The sequence below is a fragment of the Rattus norvegicus genome, chromosome 1 (genome assembly GCF_036323735.1).
Source record: "Rattus norvegicus strain BN/NHsdMcwi chromosome 1, GRCr8, whole genome shotgun sequence".
In the NCBI taxonomy this organism is placed as follows: domain Eukaryota; kingdom Metazoa; phylum Chordata; class Mammalia; order Rodentia; family Muridae; genus Rattus; species Rattus norvegicus.
The window spans coordinates 268,272,770-268,293,739 of NC_086019.1; the positions used below are offsets into that span (position 1 = coordinate 268,272,770).

The 20,970-nt window shown below is 45.5% G+C and overlaps 1 long non-coding RNA gene across 2 annotated transcripts; it reads right to left on the reverse strand.

Annotated features, from left to right (window-relative positions):
• Nucleotides 1-2,664: 2,664 nt before the first annotated feature.
• Nucleotides 2,665-20,657, reverse strand: LOC120100067 (uncharacterized). 2 transcript variants are annotated; one of them, XR_010063323.1, is made up of 7 exons: nucleotides 20,553-20,641; nucleotides 19,004-19,453; nucleotides 13,385-13,500; nucleotides 11,727-11,865; nucleotides 9,148-9,248; nucleotides 4,036-4,138; nucleotides 2,665-2,910 (listed from the first exon to the last, which is right to left on the reverse strand). It is a non-coding gene; the product is annotated as an uncharacterized LOC120100067 (long non-coding RNA). The 2 variants fall into 2 exon arrangements; XR_005499779.2 differs by lacking the exon at nucleotides 4,036-4,138 and having other exon boundaries at nucleotides 19,004-20,657.
• Between the last annotated feature and the right edge of the window lie 313 nt (nucleotides 20,658-20,970).

The following is a 20,970-nucleotide window of genomic DNA, read 5'->3' on the forward strand; positions in this document are numbered from 1 at the left end:
GCAGGTTCTTCCTCTGGGAGCAGGTTCTTCCAGCTCCTGTAACACGACGTGAGGAATTTTGCTGAGCAAAAATTCAATGACTTGGAAGGGCTGACAACAAATGCATTCTTGACAGCTAACCTAAAAGTGCTCAGAAAGCCGGGCATGGCAGTGTTTGCTCACCTTTAATCCCAGAACTTGGGAGACAGAAGCAGGTGGATCTCTGTGAGTTCAAGGTCAGCCTTGTGTACATAGTGAACAGCTAGGGCAATGTAAAAAGAAAAAGGAAAAAAAAACTTGTCTCAAAAAGTTTAAAAATAAAAGAAGAAAAGAAAGAGAAAAAAGCTGGTGTTTCGGACTCCATGTGATGCAAAGTACATAAGATAATGACATTTTTATTTTCAAATTAAAAACATTATTTTATATGTGTGTGTTGTGGGGAGGGGATTCCTGCATGTGTGTGTGTGTGCATCATGCACATGACTGGTGCTCACAGAGGGCAGAAGAGGGTGTAGGATCCCCTGGAGCTGGAGTTACAGTCAGTTGGAAGCTGCCACGTGGGTGCAGAGAATCAGCCTGGGGTCTTCCGAAAGGGCAGCTAATGCTGCCCCAGCGTACACACAAAATTTCACACAATGCCTGCTGCTGCAATGTAACATGGGTGTTCACATTGTGAGTGTCATCGTTATGCTGACACTGATCATTCATTCATTCATTCATTCATTCATTCATTCATTCCCCACGGTAGCACTGTGAGGACGGAGGCTGTCATCTCATGTCTTACTCGAGACTCTAAGCTCAGGCGGGATAGGTGTTTCGCACAAGCAGACACAAACGCAAAACGGAGGCAGGGAAGACAGGCTGCCCCTGTGCAGAGGCTTTTTCTGTAAAGCAGTGGCACCCACCAGACCTGCCACAAACACCTCTGTGCCATTTTATGTGCACATGTGTGCACCTGTGTACCACACGTGTGCAGATGCCCACAAAGGAACAAGAGTAGAGACGTCATGAGTCCCCTGATGTAAGTGCTGGGAACCAAACCGGGATCCTCTGTAAGAGGAGCAAGCACTCTCAACTGCTCCAAACCCACCTCACTATCTTTTTGTTTTGAGATACGGTCTCAGACTGCAGAGCCCTGGCTAGCCTGGAACTCTCTCCAGGTGGAGCAGGCTGGTCTTACACTCACAGAGATCGGCTGCCCCTGCCACCCAAGCACCAGGATTGTTGTTTTGTTGTCTTTGCTTCACGTTTGTTATGTTTAATGACAAGTCTCGAAAACGAGTATCACTGCCGCTTCTTGATATAAAGGTTTGGGCGGAAGAGATGGCTCAGCAGTTAAGAGCATGCATGCTCTGGTCTTACATAGAACCAGAGTTTGTTTCCTAGAACCCATGTTTGGAAGCTCACAGCTGCCTGAAATTCCAGCTCCAAGGGATTTCACGTCCCTAGCCTCAGTGAGCACCTGTATTCATAAGCATGCGAGTACACACACACACACACACACACACACACACACACACACACCAACACATACACTGACACACACGCCAACATACATTGATAGACACACAGAGACACTGACACAGACACCGACACACACACTCACACACACACACACACACACACACACACACAGAGTTAAAAATAAAATAAATCTTAAAAAAGAAAAGTAAATACAAAAATACGGAGTTTCTGAAGGAGCTACCCAAAGCCTCCTGGTTAATATGGAGCTGAGAATAGATTCTCACTCAGGTCTCCTGACCGCAAAAGCAGAATTTCTTTAGTCCTCTCTACGAAACCACAGTTGATGACAAATTGGGGCTCAGACGCCTTGGGCCCTCACTTGTGGATGCTGAGAGATGATATTCTACAAATAAGGGGTGAATAGGAAGCTAAAACCCAAAATGATTTTCTATGCATAACTATAAATCCAGAAAGTCTGTGAGAGTTGGACAGAGAAATGGTGTAAAGTGCTGTCTTTGTACATAACATGGTTATTGCCAGTGGAACTCTGGGGTCCTCCCGTCACTGGATTTACAAGCACAGGCTGCCCAGCTCTTTGAGGGATAGGGAGTTGAGTAGTGGACTCAGGACACTTCCAGCAAGCATCTTAGCCATTGAGCTATCTCTCTAGGCCAGAAAGACACTATTTTTTAGACTTAAATGGTGTTGTTTACTACTGGGGACTAAACACATGCTAACCACACATATTTCCTCTGAGCTCTCCTAAAACTCCAAAGTCAATACATTATCTGCTATAAAGGACTCTGCATATGTGGACTTCTCTGACCACAAATACAGCATGGCCCCAGTCACAGCTCTGTTCCTTGACTACTACTCTGGGGCACTCTACTGCCCCAGTGGGGAAAAAGTTCACCCACAGGTAGTCAGAGAGTGAGAGGGGGAGGAGCTGGGAAGGGGGAAGGGGAGGGGGAGGAGGAGAGGGAGGGAAAGAGAGAACAAGGAAATTCTTCCATCCTTGGATGACTTGAGCATCTGCAGTGTTGCTGCAATTTACTTCAGCTCATGAGGACTCACCAGCCCTGTAAGAAATTATGGGTTACCTCACCAAAATGTAATAATAATAATAATAATAATAATAATAATAATAATAATAATAATATAATAATAATAATAATAGCAACAACAGCAACAACAACAGTAATAGAATTTCAGTCCAGTCTGTTAATTTTTCCAGTGTTCCCCAGAGTAGGGGAAAGCGTTTTATTTTTAACCAGGTTTGGTGTTTCTCAGGGGTAACCTGGGAAAACCGAATCTCTTGACACGTGTCTCTTTAGAACACTCAGGTCTGTCACCTAATTAAGAAACTCTATTGACATCCCGAACAATTGTCCCGATGATGGCAAACATTTCAGAAGTTTCCCCCGAAGAAGATCGGCAAAGTTTCCTGGTTTTCCTTTGGTTTGAATTCTGCAATGTAAATAAATGTAAATCGTGAACCAAGCTGTGAATTTTTTTTTTAATTACTGGAAAAAAATGTGATTAATCCTGATAAGGATCGCTCCAAAGGTAATAAAGATAAAAGCTGTCAAAATTAATTAAACACATATTCATTAAATCCAAGGTAGCTTTGGATTCTTTATTGCACAAATACAATTAACGCTTAATCTGAATCTTGGTGAGTTACATAATCATGTGCCTTAGAAATAAAGGGAGGGTACAACCTTGGCCTTCTCCGGTTTACATGGGAAAACATTAATGACGCTGACATCGGAGACAATTAGACAGTGTCAGCCGATTGTTTTTCGCCAGCTTTCTCTCACATCTGTGGTGTCTACAAGCAAGAAGGCTCATTGTTTGCACAGGCCTCCTTCGGGCCTTGGCTTTTTGTGTAAACCGTCAATCTCTTGGCGAGTATCAAAGCCGTGAGGAAATTAGACCGGACCAGCTCTGCTGCCCCACACTAAAGCTTAGCAGGGAGCATCCACTATTCTTCTAATTAGGCAGTGACCAACAAAATAACCTGTCAATGTCCGCTAGCCATTTCCCACACACCTGCACTTCATACCCTAATAAGCGTTCAGCAAGAGGGAGAAAGGAGCAACTGCTGAAGGGTGAAAAATGAACAAAATATAACAATGTTTCCATCCCACCTATGCCTCTGGCAATTTCCATGTAACATTAGGGGTACTCCACATGTCTGAAGACTCACAATACAGTATCTGAAATCTGAGCCCAGGGGGGAAAACCACACAGTGAGACTGTATTAAGGTTTGCTTCAAAAATATTACACCAAGAAGAATCTCGAGTTATGTATGAAACCCAGGAAACTGAAAATGACCATAATTTATATTAGGTACCAAGAGGCTGACTTAAAACAAAACAAAACAAACAAAAATAATTTTCCGGTGCAGTCTTTGAAGGAGAGAAAATGCATGTGATTTTATTTATCGCGTCTGTTCATAAAACACAAAAGATAACCGAGACTGAATATGGCATGTCCCTGTTTCCAACCCTCCCCATCCTGACTCAGGAAGTCTGTAATCCCCAATCATCATGTAACCTACCATGCATTAATTAATTTCTTTTACAGACCTCTGGTTTTCCATGGGTTCCCACTGTCGTCTTCTGGAGACGTTGCTGCAAACAGCATTGTCCTGTCTAGTACTATCATTCGCAGAGAAATGTCTCTTCCATGCTGTCCAGAAAGCCACGAAGGTGCAAAATAGAGCAGACCACAAACACTCAGATTACCCTCCAGCTTTCAAATGAGCCCCCAAACTCACAGTCCAACTGCAGAAACATCCCCTAACAGCTTTAACAATACTATTCTCAGAAGATGCCAACCACAGTCTCAGTCTGCCTAATTGCTTAGGTCCTGACATTCTCTTTAACACTAGTCTTTATTGACTTCAGCATTTCTGAATACAAGATACACTATCTCTCAAACACACACACACACACACACACACACACACACACACACACACACACACCCCAAAACCAAAGAACACAGCAGTTGATAGGTCTACTTGAAATGACAGTGACTGCAACTCTAACTTAAGGACTATGGAGCAAGCACGCTTTGCACAATACCACTCACGCTCTACTTTATTCTGCCTGAAACAAAGACCTTGTGGTGCAGGTACCTACATGATAGATTCCGTTTGAAAAGGCTTTTAAGACCATATAGACTTTTCAGGGGCTCTTTTTTGTGCTTTAGGAGAGAGAGGGAGGGAGGGAGGGAGGGAGGGAGGGAGAGAGAGAGAGAGAGAGAGAGAGAGAGAGAGAGAGAGAGAGAAACATAAGAACAAAATAGTTAGGGGAGGGACATCTTTGCATCTCAATATACACAGGAACAAGTTACATTGTGTCAGCATCTTCCTGGACCCCAGACAATGGAGACCAGGGTGCAATTGGTCTTTGGTAGATACTTCTGAGTTCTACTTTGCTTTTCATTAGAATTTACCCAAAAATGGCATTTCCAATTATAAATAAAAACTTTCTCCACCTCTTCCTACTCGAAGCAAGTACAGAAGGCCCCTGTTTAAAATGCAGCCCCCAGCCACCACCAGCCTGCGTGTTCAGCTGCCAGTGGCTTTTGTGTACAAAGATGTTAATTGGTGCTAATCCCCTCGTAGAAGCTGTTTTGGTAGCCTGACCTGGCACCCTGAAGAAGGACACCTTGGTGTGGAAAACTAAAGGGTCCATTGAGGAGGGAGTGAAAGGCAGGAGAGCATTCCAACACATTTTAATTTTAGGAATTAAAAAGGAGGAAGATCATGACGGAGACCCTAGAGAAATTTCACAAAGCTTTAATGCTGGTGAAGTAAGTCCTATAAACACACAGGCTACACACACACACACACACACACACACACACACACACAGAGAGAGAGAGAGAGAGAGAGAGAGAGAGAGAGAGAGAGATCCTAAAATAGGGACAAAGAAGGACTCAGGATCTCAGTTTCTCTACTTTATTGCTTTAGTTTATGGACCAGTTTGCTGCAGTTGGAAAAGTGAATGCGGTTTATGTAATTTTCTGAAGTGTCTGGCTATCCTCACCCCAGCTGAACAGACCAACAAGCTTACGAAAATCAGATTCGGATCTTTTCCAGCTCCCAAGGACTCTGCTGGAGGCTTCATTTGGCAGAAGGACAGCATCTAACTCAATGGCATCAGTTAAATTTTTATGAGAGGTCCCTCTTAAGAGAAAGGTTAAGAGAAATTAGTAATTCTTAATGGCAACTTTTAACTCCCTCTACTACAATGGCAAGGAAACAGTGTCTTGACGTGCGAGGGGCACTATTCTACACAGCAATTTAGAGATTACACATTCACACCTTGGGTGGCAAATTATGCTAATGGAATGCATGATGGACAACCGTGAGGTTGGGAGGTTTTTGACAGAGTTCACAGATCAACTTCTTGGGTGAAAGGAGCAGGTCTTTCATCTAGTGCAAGCTGAAGGGCATGAAGGTGACAGACGGCTAAAATTGCACACACCAAGGGCCAAATTTTCAGTCACGACCCAATTTATAACCACCACACTGATTTTTGAACTTCTTCCTTCTTCCCCCGATTAGTCCAGCAGATGCAGATGACAACATGGGCCAGGGTGTGGGCTCTAGTGGGAAGGCTAGAAGGTGCTTCAGGATTTGCTTCCAAACCCGGAATGAGGAGGGCAGATGTTTCTGGTTCTAAGAGTCGGAAGTCGCTTCTCGAGTGTTATGTGGACCAGGAGACAAAAGAGTGTAAGAGGTGGAGGAGGACTCCGAGGAAATAGTGTCTCCCAGACACAACAGGACTGATGTACAGGTGAATTCAGAGACTGTGAGAGTACACACGAGAGCTGTACAGATTCAAAGCAGAGGAAATCCCAGCATTGAGAAGAGGAAGTGGGCAAAAGTCCCGCCCCGACGGAGAAACTCTTTGTAACTGATGCCTGCTGGGAAAGGGAGAGCCATTCCTCTAATGGAGCGTCACTGGGGATCTCTGCTATATGCCAGGGCAGTCCCCATGTGCGGGAGTAAAGCTGGGCAACAAAATGAAATCTGTGCTGTGCATGTGCGTGCGCGTGCGCGTGCGCATGCGTGTGTGTGTTTTGTTGGGTGGTTTGTTTTGGATTTATTTTTTTGCTTTTGTTTTTGTATAATTAGTCTTTTTTTAAAGCCTATCTTGATTTCCACGTTTTTGATATTGCTTTTGTTTTTGAAAGAAGTTGGGTGGGTAGGGGGAGGTGAGGAGGAGCTGGGAGGAGCTGGGGAGGAGAAAAAACATGATCAAAATATATCATCTGAACATTTTTAAAATAAAAAACGACTTTTTAAAAAGAGAGATACCGGGGCCGTGAGGTGATGTAGGACTCAGAAAGTATCACTGGGGTCTGGGCTGCAGCTCAGTGATTAATGCAATGAACTCCTTACCTGACAGACATGCTCAACTTGGGTCTCCAGCATCAGCAACATACTCAAATTTATTTTATTTTAGTTTTTTTAATTGGATATTTTACTTATTTTCATTTCAAATGTTATCCCCCTTTCCCGAGTTTCCCTTCCAATCCCCCCATCCCTTCCCTTCTCCCCCTGCTTCTATGAGGTTATTCTCCCACACTTACACCCACCCACTCACTCCTGAGCCTCCACAGGACCAAGAGATGCCCGACAAGGCCATCCTCTGCTACATATGCAGCTGGAGCCATGGATCACTCCATATGTACTCTTTGGTTGACTAGTCCCTGGAGCTCTGGGAGATCTGGTTGGTTGATATTGTTGTTCTTCCTATGGGGTTGCAAACCCCTTCAGCTCCTTCAGTTCTTTCTCTATCTCCTCCATTGGGGTCCCCATGCTCAGTCCAATGGTTGGCTACAAGCATCTGCCTCTGTATTTGTCAGACTCTGGCAGAGCCTCTCAGGGGACAGCTATATCAGGCTCCTGTCAGCAAGCACTCCTTGGCATTCACAATAGTGTCTGGCTTTGGTATCTGTATATGGGATGGATCCCCAGGTCGGACAGTCTCTGAATAGCCTTTCCATCAGTCTCTGCTCCACTCTTTGCCTCTGTATTTCCTTTAAACGGGAGCAATTCTGGGTTAAAAAAAAATTGGAGATGAATGGGTGGCCCCATCCTCAAACTGGGGGCCTTGCCTAACCTCTGGATATGGTCTCTATAGGTTCTCCCTCCCCTTTGTTGGGCATTTCAGCTAACCCCGTCCCCACTAGGTCTTGGAAGCCTCTTGCTTTCCTGGCATCTGGAGCTTGCTGGTGCTACCCCCAGTTTTCCATCCCCCATTGCTACACACCTCTGTTCAAATTTCTGACCCTCTGTATATCATCCCTGTCTCCTCCCATACCTGGTACTGACCCCCTTCTTTCCCCTCCTCCCAAGTCCCTCCTACCCTCTACTTCCTATGAGTATTTTGTTCCCCCTTTTGATCTTCCTTCTTCTTGACCTTCATATGATCTATGAATTGTATCTTGGGTATTCTGAGCTTTTGGGCTAATATCCACTTTTCGGTGAGTACATGCCATGTGTGTTTTTCTGTGATTGGGTTATCTCACTCAGGATGATATTTTCTAGTTCCATCCATTTGCCTAAGAATTTCATGAAGTCATTATTTTTAATACCTGAGTAGTACTCCATTGTGTAAATTTACCACATTTTCTGTATCTATTCCTCTGTTGAAGAACAGCTAGGTTCTTTCCAGATTCTGGCTATTATAAATAAGGCTGCTATGAACATAGTGGAGTATGTGTCCTTGTTGTATGTTGGAACATCTTTTGGGTATATGCCCAGGAGTGGTATAGCTGGGTCCTCAGGTAGTTTGAATGTCCAATTTTCTGAGGAATCTCCAGACTAATTTCCAAAGTGGTTGTATCAGCTTGTAATCCCTCCAGCAATGGAGGAGTGTTCCTCTTTCTCCACATCCTCACCAGCATCTGTTGTCACCTGAGTTTTTGATCTCAGCCATTCTGACTGGTGTGAGGTGGAATCTCAGGGTTGTTTTGATTTGCATTTTCCCAATGCGTAAGCGAAAAAAAAGTGTGTGTGTGATAGATGCACAAGAATATATGGGTGCACACACGAGGAAGCCAGGTATCTTTCTGTAGCACCCTCCACCTCATTGCCTTGAGACAGGATCTCTCAGTGAACCAGAAGTTTGTCTTTTTGGCTAGGCCGGCTGATCTGGAGCTGCTTATCTTTGCTGGTCAAAGCAAGGCTTACAAGTTACAGCTACTGCTCCACTCAACCATCTCTCCAGCCCTAGAGGTATTAAATTATAAAGACAGTCCTTGATACAACAACAATTCGTGTTTAAGAATGGTCACCACCCATAACCATACTGAGCAAACCAAACTCTACTCTAAATATGAGTCATTCCATAGGAAACTATTTCAGTATTGTTTGCTAGAGGATGAGCGTCATCCGCACCACGTCATTTATATTTTTGTGTCCGATTATCAAAGACAGAATTTAAATATATTTACCAATTCAGAGCATTGTTGAGTTGCGAGGTAAGAATTCATGTGCGACTGTAACACTTACATTCACCATACCATTACAAAATCATATCACATTATAAAATCATGCCAGATGATCAAAAATAAATGAGATGGAGGCTGGAAAGATGGCCTAGAGGTTCAACGTGCTGGCTGCTCTGTCCTGAGGACCAGGGTTTTGACCCTAGCATCCCCAGCAAGTGACTTACATCTGCTTGAGAATCCAGTTCCAAGTCATCAGGTGCTCTCTTCTGGCTTCCCAGACACCTCCACACATGTGTGGACACATGTTCACACAGGCATACGCACGCTAAAAATGATAAAAATTAAAAAGAAATCTTTAGATATTAGGCAAAGTATAAAGGTACTAGTGTTTTCAAATGTTTAAGTGTAGTCCATAGTAGATGTTCAATTAATGTTTGTTGAATTAAACCTTTGACCATTCCTGTGTACATTAGAAGCTTAACTCTGTCCCTACACAGGAGGAGAGGCTTCGGACAGTTACTTTATCTCTCCTACCCATCAGGTTGTTCTGAAATAAATGCACGTGCAATCTGGGCACACACGGCCTGGGGAGGGGGTTTGACCAGCTGGTTACCGCCATCTTCATTGTTAGTTTAGCTATGCAACACCAGGGATTGAATCCAAGACCTGACACAGCCTTACAGATTAGGCAGGTGCTATGTCTCCCACTGAACTCTACCTTTGGCCCCCATTCCCAGCCACCCTTGGCTTGGTGTCTGCAGAGACGAAGAGTGTGTTGGTTCCCTTGGATCTGAAGTTACAGGTGGTTGTGAGCTGCCCAATGTTAGTTGCTGGGAAATGAATTCTTAGCTGCTCAAGTACTGTTAACTGCTGAGCCATCTCTCTCCCAACCCCCAGCTCTGTTTGGTTTTTTTGTTTGTTTGTTGTTGTGGTTTTTAAAAAAAGATTTATTTATTTTAAGTATGTGAGTACACTGTCACAGTCTTCAGACACACCAGAATGTACAGAGCCATATTGGATTTGGGCCTAGCCGCTTTTTGACTGCATGGCTCAAAGTGACTAGGTGACTCTGGGCTGTTTGGCCACAGAGACTCACCCCTAAGATGACTGCCATAAGTCTTAAGATTGTTGAATGAAAGCCTCTCCCATGAATTTATGGCACAGGAAGATAACATTCAAGGGATGCCTCAGCTCAAACAGATACCAGTTATCTCCTCAGTCTACACCAGGTGTCTCCACCACCTGACCTCACCGTCTACCGCCTGACCTCTTTGCCTCCAGCTATCACTACCTATATCCGCACCTCCCCCTCCTCTGTGTTTCACAAAGGACACTCCCCCTACCTGAAAGCCTTAAAAGCTGTAAGGTTCACCCCAATAAACGAGACCTCGACAACAGAATCTTGCTTGGTCTCCTTCTTCTCTCGCCCCCCATTTAGGCCCAAGGGTAGCGCCCCTTCGGGACCCTGAATAACTGGGTCCCCGCTGGCGGGGACACCAGAAGAGGGCATCGGATCCCATTACAGATGGTTTTGAGCCACCATGTGGTTACGGGGAATTAAAATCAGTGCTCTTAACCAATGAGTCATCTCCCCCCACTACCCCAACCCCGGCCCCCAACTCTGTTTTTATCAATAGAGTTTTATTAGATTCTCAGACTCATCTTCTGTGCCTGCCTTATGGATACTTTCTTGCTACAGTGGCAATCAAGTCTTTGCAACAAAGACAGACAGGAGCTGAATCCTCGAGAGGGTATCCAATACACATGTTTCTCTTGTCCCTTGTTCTTTGCTGACAGTGGTGGCTTTGGGTTCAATAAACCAAAAAACCAGTGTTTGAAGCTCCAGGTGCAACAGTACTAGCAAAAGGCCTACATGGCCAGATTGCATGAAGTTGGACCTTACAGAACATACAGGCAAGAACCAGAGAAGAGCTATATACATAACCTGATGCACGGGCCAGCGTCTGGGCCGGAGCTTAGCGTTGGCCTGACATGCTCAAAGCTCCTCTGGCTTCTGTCTCTACAGTTCATCAGTAACAGCCAGATAGAAAACCCACAAACGAAGAAAACACTGGTTTATAGGCTAGACTATGCTTGTCCTCAAGAGGGTTTTGCAGAAATGATAGTTAACTAAAACGTAGAGATTCAGGGTTAGCTAGGCAGAAAGTGAGACTCCAAGCATTTGAGGTGCAAGGACAAAGTATGACTTCTGCTCAGCTCGGGTGCACAGTAATGTAGAGGAATGGTTAGAGTGAGACAGGAAATGGGAACTAAAGTGACCTCTCTCGTGGCTCCACCCCTCTCACTGGCTCCACCCCTCTCACTGGCTCCACCCCTCTCACTGGCTCCACCCCTCTCACTGGCTCCACCCCTCTCACTGGCTCCACCCCTTCCCCAGGTTCCACTACTTTTCCAGGCTCTACCCACCGCCACCCTTTTCCCAAGGCTCCACCCCTTTCCTAGGCTCCACCCCTTGAGGTCAACATCTTCATATCCGGAGCCAAGCTTCCAACACCAGATCAGCGCAGAGTGGTAACACAGAAAGGGGTTTGGATAAACAGAGAAGAGTGAGGGTGGCGTGATGGCACCACACCCTCTGGGCCCTTAGTGCACAGTAAAGAATCTGGATTTAGAATAAGGACTAAGTAGATTGTGAACTCACTGAAGGGTTTTAAGTGAGACGATGCAATTCTATGTAAAGAGATCTGTTAAATAGTGAAGTGGGTAGAGGACAATGGGTTGGAATAAGGAGTCTCCATGACTGAGAAAGGAATAAAATCCGGTCTCCCAAATCTGCTGATACCCTTTGTATTCTGGGCTGTTCCGAGAAGGCGGCTTATGTAACACTGGGTCTCAGTCCTCTCCCAAGCGAGCATCGACAATTTGATCATCTGAATGAGGCTTCAGTCACAGGCAACTCCAGAGCAGTGATGTAGCTGTAACTATTAAAAGACCAGGCATTACACTTCTGTCATGGGGCTCAGGAAGTGAACTGAATTGGAGAAATCGGAGTCAACGTTCACAGGACAGCTGAAGGGTGTATGGTCTATGGAGGATGGAGGAAGCCGGCCAATAAAATGTGTTTTGTTTTTGTGGGAGCATCTGGCTGGTCTTGGAACTCAGAGAGATCTGTCCACCTCTGCCTCCTGAGTGCAGGGGTGAAGCTTGTGGCCCCAAACCCAGCTAATGCCTCGGAGTTTAATGCTGAGATGTGAGTGGTGAGAGTCTTCAACAGAAGGGGAAGGTGAACCATTTGTTAAGGTTCCAGGATGAGGGCTCAGTGAGTGACGGGCAGAGCAGAGTTCCTGGGGTAAGGAAATGTAGAAGACAGGGATTTTATTCCTAACGTGTAGCAGAACTTTCCAGAGCAGAGGAGCTTGAAGACAGGAGCGTGTTACCAGCATGCTGGGTGAAATCCCTCAGCTTCCCCTGGGTTCAGAACTAAGCAGTAAATACAAGCAGTCCCCTCAACCCTAAACACTGAGTTCAGTGACCACAGAGCCCCTTCCAGGATTAGATTCGATGGTTATCACAAACCTGCAGATGTTTGTATACCAAAGTACACCTCTCCTTCGCTTTCGATTACAGAAACAAACAACAAGCTATTCTAAAGGGATGGAAATAAAGCCACCAGGGAGAGAGCTTTTCTCCTTTTAAAATTAATCACACCTTGGTCTGGAGAGGCAGCTTAGTTGGTGAAGTGCTTATAGCACAGGGATGGGAGTATAGCTCAGTGGTGGAGCACTTGCCCAGCACACATAATGCGTTGGGGGTCAGTCCCCAGGTCGTACACAGCACATATACACACAGACACACACACACACAGACACACACACACACACAGACACACACACGCATGCACACACACACGGACACACACACACAGACACACACACAGACACACACACACAGACACACACAGACACACAGACACACAGACACACAGACACAGACACACACACACACACAGACACACACACACACAGACACACACACACAAACACACACACACAGACACACACAGACACACAGACACACACACACACACACACACACACACACACGACCTGGATGAAAGATGGAGTGCTATAATCAATGTTCCTGGTGTGACAATGCCCCAAAACTTACATTGCTAATTGAAGCCTTAATACAATATCCTTTCCCTCCCATAAGTCAACTCTCAGATACCAAACTCTTTATTTAGTTATTCGGTTCCGTGAATGCTGAGGCAATGCTGCTTAAATCTTCCCTGCTACACTTAATTCAGCGGAAGATTCTAGGATTGTTTTCCTCTCACATCAAATACCTGAGGAAATGGGCAGCCCACGAAAGCCCTTCATTGTTAGCAAATCCGCTCTTCGGCCTGCTTCCTGGGCTCTGAAAATTAGCAGGGGAGCACCCCAGCTTCCTGCCCTGGTGTTCTCTTGCTTTTCCTCCCCTCCACCAAGTAGATCCAGTTACCTTTGTTCAGCCTCTCAGATATTTTGGCAATTTTCCTTTTTTTTTTTCCCAAGGGAAGAAGAATTGAGTTCCTTTTTTTAAGAGTCCAAGGCAGGAAAAGCAGGTGAAAAAGTTAACTAGGGGAAAAAAAGGAGACAAAACAAAACAGTGCCAGTACCATAATTACCCAAGTAGTATAAGGCTCTATTCTCTCCGGGGTTAAAAAAAGGCGGGGAGGGGGTTTACACGTGTAACTTCCATTAACATTAGTGGGACTCACCCCCCAACTCCCCAGGGCATCAGCGGGAGAATGGCCCCAGAGTGACCACCAGCCCTTTACCCTTTAACTCTCCTGCTAGCTATCTGTTTAAAGGGCAAGGCGACCAGAACGCTCCTAGACCAGTGAGGATCCTTACACTGCATTTGTTCTCACCTGCCTCCTCCATGACATCTTGTAAAAAAACAAAAAAACTGAACCCTCCCCTGCCCGCTGCTGTTCTTGTCCCTGCCCCTGCCCCCACCCCCGCCCCTGCTGCCTGCCACCCCGCCCCCGCCCCGGCAGCCAACCTCTTACCTCGGTCTTTGTTCTATCACCTGGTGGAAATAGAGCGAACCTAAGGAACCATGTGAATTTTGTGCATGTGCTTTCCCTTAGTGGTTATGGGTTTTCAGAACTCCTGTTTTTGGACCTAGAATGTGATTATTAGCAAAAGTGCTCGGAAAAGACATGGTCAGAACCAAATTACTAAGATACTGACCAGAAAGTGGGGAATGTTGCTTCGAAAGTGTGACTCCCGCTGGGGATATAGGACTTTAGGATCTCCACTGACACTTGATGATTACCTGAAATGACCTCTAACACAATCCCCGAGACAGAAATAAATACAGAAAATGGGGAATTGGGTATAGAGTAAAACAGAGAGCAATGAGAGGAACGCACAAAGCAGCAGTTCCATCGCGCCTCCCTTCACCCCCCACCCCACCCCCGTGGAAATCACACCTGCAAACTCAGCTCTTAGGAGAAACTCAAGGTCAGCCTCAGCTACACAGCAAGTTTGAGGCAAGGCTGAGTTACAGGAGACTCTAGCTGGGAGGGAGGGAGGGAGGGAGGGAGGGAAGAAGGAAGGAAGGGAGGAAGGGAGGGAGGGAGGGAGGGAGGGAGGAAAGAGAAAAATGAGGGAGGAAGAGAGAGGAAGGGAGGGAGGGAAGAACGGAGGGAGGGAAGGAGGGTTGGAGGGAGAAGAAAGAAGGAAGGGAGGAAGGAAGGAAGAGAGAAGGAAGAAGGGAGGGAGGAAGGGAGGTAAGAAGGAAGGAAAGAAGAAAATGAGGGAGGGAGAGAGAGAGAGAGGAAGGGAGGGATGGAGGAAGGGAAGGGTAGACTTAAAAAACAAAAGCAAAGAGCTGCATAATAGTGTAGAAATGGTAGACTAGAGGCCAGATAAATCTGGATTTGACTTCTGGTTCTGACCAAACATGTGCCTAGAGCAAGCCTCTGCCTTGCTCCCACACATGAGAATGAAAATATTTCCTTCAAATGGCTATTGAGGAAGTAAGTGTGGTAATTGAGGAAGTTACTGAAAGCCTCAAGCCCAACCCTAGTACTATTAATTGCTCATTAATTCACAATTAACACTGAAACGATTTGTCATCAATGGCCTCCTAATTGTTTTTCGTTCATTGGTAGCCTGAATGAGTTGTTATAATGAGCCTCCAGAGTAAAAATTTGCTTTGTCTGGCAATCGCATGAATTGGATTAGATTTCAGGCAGGCTGGACTCCCCTTTCTCCAACACTGTCTTCTTGCCCCAGGCTTCACCATCCACCTTTCTCACAACTTCAGGTGCACACAACCAGCTTCTCCAGCCTTCACAGCCCAGCTCCGTATCCCTGCCCAGAGAGCACCAAGACCACCCAAACCCACTGGGAAGGCCAAACTGCAAAGCTTGTTCCAACAGCAATGTCAACAAGCCATGACCTCAACTGCACAGCTAACTCCCAGAGGCAGAGTCTGATCGTTTACCTCAGAAACCTCGGCATCACTTAGGACGACAACGTCATCTAGCAGTTGCACAGGACGACATAGTAAGAACACATAAATGGGATCCCATCAAGCTAAAATCTTCTGTGTAGCTAATAATCAGAGTGTGGAGACAGCCCTCAACTAGATATTCAACAGGAGATTAACACCCAGAATATATGAAGAGCTCAAAAAGTTAAACAGAAGAGCAAATACTCTAACCAAGAAGTGGGCAAATGAACTAAGTGGGCACATCAGAAGGAAGAATACAAAGAGCTAATGAACACACGAAGTGTTCGGCATCTTTAATCGACATGGAAACACAAACCAAAGCTACGCCAAGATGCCATCTCAGTCAGATGCTACCATTAAGAAAACAAACATCGCTGAAATGGTGTAGGGGGTAAAGGTGTCATACAAGTCTGACATTCTGAGTTCAATCCCCAGGACCCACCTGAGGGGGTGGTGCTCTGATGTATACAGACACGCACCCAAGCATGTATAGGTTTGCACATGAGCTCAACCATGCATAATATGCACACACATACACGAATAAATAAATGCAAATATTTTAATAGAAATACATTGCTGGGTTTAACTAACACATATCACCTGTGCATTGTAACCTCCACAGGGTCAAGTTTCAGATATTTACATTACGGTGCACAGCAGTAGCAGAATTCCAGTTACGAACAGCAGCAAAACGATTCTACGGTTAGGAATCACCACAACACAGGGAGCCCTATTAAAGGACTGCAGTATTAGAAAGGGCGAGAAGTGGGGGCTGGAGAGATGGCTCAGTGGTTAAGAACACCAACTGCTCTTCCAGAGGTCCTGAGTTCAAATCCCAGCAACCACATGGTGGCTCACAACCATCTGTAATGGAATCCGATGCCCTCTTCTGGTGTGTCTGAAGACAGCTACAGTGTACTCATATACAAAATAAATAAATAAATCTTAAAAAAAAGGGGGGGGTGAAAAGCACTGATGTATACTAATAAAAACTAAAAGGTGGAAAATAAAAATTTCCCAATTTTTGATAGGACACAATAGGAAAATGGTACAGGAAAAATTATATCCACCTCTGTGTGCTTTGTGGTAAACAAAGGGGTTTAGATGGTCTTGCTCAATATTCCAGAAAATTGTATTAACTAAACAAATTAAGAATTATTTTTTTTGAGCCAAGTGATGGTGGTGCACGCCTTTAATCCCAGCACTTGGGAAGCGGAGGCAGGTGAACCTCTGAGGACATCAGTCTGATCTACACAGTGAGTTAGAGGACAACCAGAGCTACTCAGAGAAACCCTGTGTCAAAAAACAAAACAACTGCCCTCCCCCAAAAAAACAAAAACAACAACAATGAAAAATTATCTTTGGAATAAGACTCACACTGTAGCCCAGACTAGCCTTGAACTTACTAGAACACAGTCAAGGATGGTCTTGAACTTCTAAACTTCCTGCCTTTGCCCACCAAGTGCTGCATTACAAGAATTTGTCCTGTTACCATATTCAGTGTATTTGGGGCTGGTGTTCAAAGCCCTACCTCTAGGGAGGTACTAGGCAGCCACTCTACTAACCTGAGCTACACTCTACCCCTGCAAATGAGGAATCGTTCATTATTCTTAGCTATGATGAAGTAAGCAGAGACAGAAGGGTCAAGTGGCTTGTCCACAGTCCCAGGGATGGTGTGAACAACCGGAATAAGTCTGGTCTTTAGGTTCCTAGCCTGGTTCTCAGAAACCCAAGTCGGGTTCAGCTGGTAGAGTGCTTACGTAGCAAGTATGAGTCCCTGGGTTTGATTCCCTAACACTACATACAGGGCCAGAAGTACGGCGGATCACACCAGTAAATTACCCCTACCCCAAGTCAAATATTCACACTTAAGGTGTCTTTAAGTATGGTACCGGAACTGCAAACTTCTACCCATTTCTCTAGCCTTGACTTATCCCTAGCAATGCCAGCGGCGATCAAATTATTAATCAATTGAGCATTGGCTGTATGCCTAACATAGAGCCAAACTCCCACGTGGTCCTCACAGTGACTCTTAGAAAGGAGAGTATCAGTCTACACATTTATGTATGAGGAAGGGAACTCAGAAAGGTGAGAAGATGCATCCAGGCCACATGACTAAGTGTGGCTCCGGTGAAGTGTGGAGTAAGATAGGCATTGCCTGGCCCTCATGCGACTTCCAAATCCAGTGATAAAGTGTCCTTACCTATCCGATTTACTCCGGATATGTAGGTCAATGAGCTTTTATGCAGTGTCAGAACACAGTGGGAGGCAAAGACTGAAAGTGAGTCAGAATGTGTTTGACAAGAGCTGGGACTGAGGCAGACCTCTGCGCTACCACATCTCGGGAGATTTCATAGAATGCACTGACCAGGCAACAGATCGGAAAGGTGAGATAGGAGGCAGAAGGTTGGGACCTCAGATTCCCATTCTGCAACATCTGAGTCCACAGCCATGAGATCACAGTTAGGGGTCAAACACAAAAGAAGTTTTCCCCTCAGCAAATCTCAGAGGTGGCTTTTGACGTTGTTACTTGATGATTTGTAACCGGGTCCCATGTAGCTCAAACTGGCTTCAAACTCACTACACAGCTGAGAATAATATTGAAATTGAACCGATCCTGGTCCTTCTGCCTCTGCCTTCCTAGAGCTGGAATTACAGGTGTGCACCACCACAAGCATGGTTTTATTCAGTCATGGGATGGAGCCCGGGACTTTGAGCATGCTAGGCAAGCACTTCACCAACTGAGCCACACCCCCAATCTTGAGAAGAATTTCAGTGGATAATTTTTACCTCCAGCTGCCCGGTGCTAGTTACTTACAGGTAGTAGGTTGAACCAGCCAAAAATCTGCATTTATGATTACTATTTTGTGGCAAAGGCTAAACCAGGAGCCTTTCCCTTAATCACTGTTTGAAAAGTGCTCAGAGATGAGAGTGTTGAGAAAGTCTGTGTTGCCATGGTTACAGCTCATTTCAGATGTATGGGCATAAGCCTAGTGGCACTGACTGAGTCAGAGGGATGGAAAAGTTTAGACGTTGTGTGGACACAGATTCACATTCTGGCTTGGGTTTTTACCTCGGCCAAATTACTGAACCTGAGCCTTATCATTTTCCTTCCCACACCGAGAAAGCAGTCTCTGTATAATCTCCCCCCAATGATTCTTAAGGTTTCCCTAGACCAATAGCATCCTTATACCTAGGTACTTAATGGGAATACGGTTTCTCAGACCCTGCTGCAGACTATTAAGTGAAGGGCTTTGGGGGAGCTCCCAGCTGTCTGTGTTTCCATTATGTGGTGTGTCCATTATAGTGGTGACAGCAATGTTTGAGCGTCACTAACCTGCTGCAGGTCTGGCTCAGTTGATAGAGTACTTGTTTACCATACATAACAATGCTGGATTCTATCCCTAATACCAAATAAACCCATGCCTATAATCTCAGCACAGAGGAGGCGAAGGCAGGAGAATCTGGAGTTCAAAGTCACCAAGGTTACATAAGATCACAGAGGGAGAGAGGGCATGGACCAGTGGTCTAACTCATGGCAAATGTTCAGCTTTTGACTGTGTTTTGTCCTCATCTGGACAACACCGATGCCTTCCGATTTCTAAATCATACCTTCAAATATGTACTCCGAAGATGCACATCTTCAATCGCAGTACTCGGAAGGCAGAGGCAAGTGAGTCTCTGAGTTCAAGGCCAGTCAGGTCTACATAGTGAGTTCTAGGTTAGCCAGGCCTACCTAACGAGACACCGTACCAAACAAAAATGATGCTCTTGGTGCCTCCAGGATGTAGTCAAGCTTGAAGCCCGTGTGTCGGAGTGCTGTTCAGGATCGGCTGACGTGTCTTCAGGATTAGCACAGGCGCGAGATAGGCACGGCACACAGAAGACAGGAGTGCATGTGTGCCTCCTCCAACCGACGGCAGCTTTGAGTCCTACCTCTTTTCATTCTGGTTTCAGATCACCCACACCTTGACTGAGGTGGTTTTCTCCACATGGCACGATTATGGCTGGCTTTTACATTTTCTTGTTTATCCTCTTCTGAAGTTTGGACACGAATTACATCTGGATCACAAAAAAAATCAATGAAGCTCAATCTTTCTTTTTCACTTCAAACTTTTAAAGTTTATTTATTCACACATGCACATGCCGTAGCGTACACGGAAAGGTCAGAGGACAACTTGTGGAGTCAGCTCTGTCTTTCTACCATCTGGGAATCGAATTTGAATTGTCAGGCTTGGCAGCAAACATCCTTACCTGCCGAGCCACCCTGCTAGCTCTGACTGCAAATCTTAATAGAGAAAATCTTTCCTCGGAGGCTCTTAGCTTGTGATTATGTTAGCTTGTGATTGGTCCCTGTGGAAATCCTATTATTTTTCACTTAACAGATGAAAGAACTAAATGGTAGGCGTCAGCTTCACCTGAGTTTGTTCTCCTTTCTATGTGACCATGACCATCGAGAGAGAGGTCTTGGATGAGGTGTCTCTCACATCCTCAGGAGTACAGAGTTCATTGTCCTCCTCGGAGGTACCTTGAGCTACTTGGGAGAGAGGAACAGTGAAGTAAATGTGTATTCACACTCTCCTCTCACCAGTGTCTGTGGTTCTCCAGCTACTCAACTTCAAAGTCTTCAAAGTCTGCTGGAGAGGCGTGCGCGATATCTGATTTATTCTAAGTTCCCTTCTATTTTCATACAGGACAGACACTGGGAACTGTTGTAGTAAATGTTTAAAAAACCTGCTAAACCTTTTATCCCCAGGCTACTGCCAGCACCTGTGGGGCCATATGGCACTGTGGGGTATGATACCTGAACCTTTATCCTACACTAGCGCTGGCACCCATGGGGACACATGGCATTGTGGGGTATCTTTATCTCAGCCGCTCCATAATATCCCTAAGTACTCTCTGACCCGGGTGGTCCATGAGCCATTCTAGCGTGGCACCTTGCCACACCGCTTTCACCACAGTTCCCTTGTGGGGGTTGTTACCATGCCAGGCATGCGCATCCCAACTCCGTGGTGGGCTTGGTGCGTCTGGCCACCGAACCTTCTCTTGAACTCAATTAAGTCACCACACGAAAGAACACACCACACAATAACCTCTGATCCAATTGATAAGACATAATTTGCCCAACTAGACAGCACAAAATCCTGTACACACCCACCCCTTAAAAATATTCATAACAACCCGTATCTATGAGCAGAGGAGAATCTTAACATCTGCCGCCATGTTCTCCCAGCTCCTGTTCAATCCAGCTCCTTCTCCTCTTTCTAAAACTTTGTTCCCGCCCATCCTTCCTTCTCGTCCAATGACAGGCCTCGTTCTATCCTGCACCTGCCTTCCTACATAAAGGCATCATCTTCAGGGAACCAATCAGACTCCACATACACTTCAACAGCCTTGCCAGCCGCTGCCATCACATCGATGCCTCCGTGGAAGAGCAAGCCTCACTATAAAGCTCAGATTTATTTACCTACTCCATGTGTGGGTGTGGCATATGTGTAGTCCTGTGTCTTGAAGATGAGGTCATGATATCTGCAAGTGTGTGTGCATGTAGAAGCCAGAGGTCAACACAGGGGCTC